A 2193-nucleotide genomic window follows, 5' to 3' on the forward strand; every position below is an offset into this window, starting at 1 on the left:
TGTATTTGTTATGTATGATTCGTGGGTAATTTTAATTATCTTACTTGCCTTATGTAATCAAAATAGATAACTTGTACTTATACCGTTATATTATCAAATTCTATAGACATATAGGGTCTCAATATAATTAGTATATATTCAGTTTCTATCTCTTTTGTGGATGTGTGGTAGTATGGACTCGTGCAATGAAAGTTGGCTTTTATCAGTTTCGTGTTATCTGATTAGTGTCATCACCATTGCATGCTAAGGTTGAGAACAATAAGGCTATTGAATGAAGTATTTAATGAAGTTAGAATCCCATATTTGTCATATATATTAATTCAGTCAATCTTATTCTCTTAGTTATAATTGTTAGTTTAATTCTTAGTTATAAACAACCTCAATTTGTTATCGTCTTAGCATTGAATAATAACCATACATTGTTGCTTAAGTGCGTGAATTAATTAGTTAACTAAAGTCAGTCTCTGTGGGAATGAACTAGAAAAGATTATATACTAGCGAACTCATATACTTGCGTGTATTATTAGCGCGCGTTTAGCGACTAACAAGTTTTTGGCGCCGTTACCGGGGACTGCAGTGTTAATTTATAGTTTATGTGCTTTCCATCAGTGGTTGTTAAAGTTCATTGACTCGGACATTGTTACTTATTTGTTTCCTTTTCTTATTTCAGGTATTCTAGCGAGGGTGTATGCATACGCGTTCGCGTACTCATAAGAGAAATCTGGATAAAGTCGAGGAAGAAGTTATGGTAGTTCGTAAGGAAGTTTTTGAAGAAGAAAAGAAGGTAGAAGAAGAAGAGAAAGTCGAGGAACCATATTTAGTAGAGATGGGTGATCAAGCAGAAAATCCTAAGGCTTCGATGGACTATTCTCAGCCTAAGATTAATGACATTCAGTCAAGCATCATCGGGCCATCCATCAGTGCTAACACTTTTGAGATCAAGTCAAGCACGATTCAGATGATACAAAACTCAGTTCAGTTTTGGGGTTTTTCTACTGAAGACCCCAACATGCACATCAGGGTTTTCATCGAGATCCGCGATACTTTCAAGTTCAATGACGTGACTGAAGATGCTATCAAGCTGCGACTCTTCCCGTTCTCTATGAGGGACAAAGCTAAGTGCTGGTTACATTCTCTACCAGCAGGGTCTATCACCACTTAGGAAGATCTTGCTCAAAAGTTTCTCACTATATTCTTCACTATGGCGAAGACTGCTGCAATCAGGAATGCTCTTACTCAGTTTTCTCAGCAAACTGGAGAATCTCTGTATGAGGCTTGGGATCGATATAAGGAGATGCTAAGGAAGTGTGCACACCATGACATGCCTGATTGGATGACTATTAACTGTTTCTACAATAGATTGGTTGTTACTTCTAGACACATGCATGATGCAGCATCAGGGGGAGCCTTTTGGGCTAAAAGCTACGATGAAGCTTATGAACTTATTGAACTGATGGCTGCTAATGAGTACCAGAATCCTTCCCAGAGACTGACTAAGGGAAAAGTAGCAGGAATTCTAGAGTTGGATGCAGTAACTGCTATAGCTGCCCAACTTAAGGCTTTGATAATGAAGGTGGACACTTTGGCTAATTATGGAGTTAATCAAATCACTAGTGTCTATAAGTTTTGTGTTGGTGCCCATGAAACTGATCAATGCACAATTTCTAGTGAATCAACTCAGTTTGTGAGCAACTTTCAGCTTGCCCAGCAACCTGTGCCAACCACTTATCATCCCAACAACCGGAATCATCCTAATTTCAGTTGGAGCAATGCTCAGAATGCGGTTCAACAGCCTTATCAGCAGTATTCAGCTAAGCAGTATAACCTCCCTGGTTTTCAGTAACCGTAATATGTACCAAGACAACAACTCCAGCTGCAACAAGCCAATAAAAAATCAGAATTAGAGGAGTTGAAGCTTATATGTAAAAAGTCAAACTGTTTCTATCAAGACCTTGGAAAATCAAATTGGGCAAATTGCCAATGCCTTGCTAAATCATCAGCCTGGTACACTACCTAGTGACACTAAAGTTCCAGGAAAGAGGGAAGCTAAGGATCAGGTAAAGGCAATCACTTTGAGGTCTGGAAAGGTTGTGAATCCCGAACAAACTCAAATGTTGACTGAAGAAGCTGAAGCAGAGAAAGAAGCAGAGCAGCAGGAAGTAGAAGTGGAACCAAGGAAGACTATTGTTGAGC

General features: G+C 38.8%; 1 non-coding gene across 1 annotated transcript; it reads right to left on the reverse strand.

The window, feature by feature from the left end:
* Positions 1-1216: 1216 nt before the first annotated feature.
* LOC141688543 (small nucleolar RNA R71) lies at positions 1217-1323 on the reverse strand. Its single transcript, XR_012561979.1, has one exon. It is a non-coding gene; the product is annotated as a small nucleolar RNA R71 (small nucleolar RNA).
* Between the last annotated feature and the right edge of the window lie 870 nt (positions 1324-2193).

Source organism: Apium graveolens, chromosome 9, assembly GCF_009905375.1.
Source record: "Apium graveolens cultivar Ventura chromosome 9, ASM990537v1, whole genome shotgun sequence".
Taxonomy (NCBI): Eukaryota; Viridiplantae; Streptophyta; class Magnoliopsida; order Apiales; family Apiaceae; genus Apium; species Apium graveolens.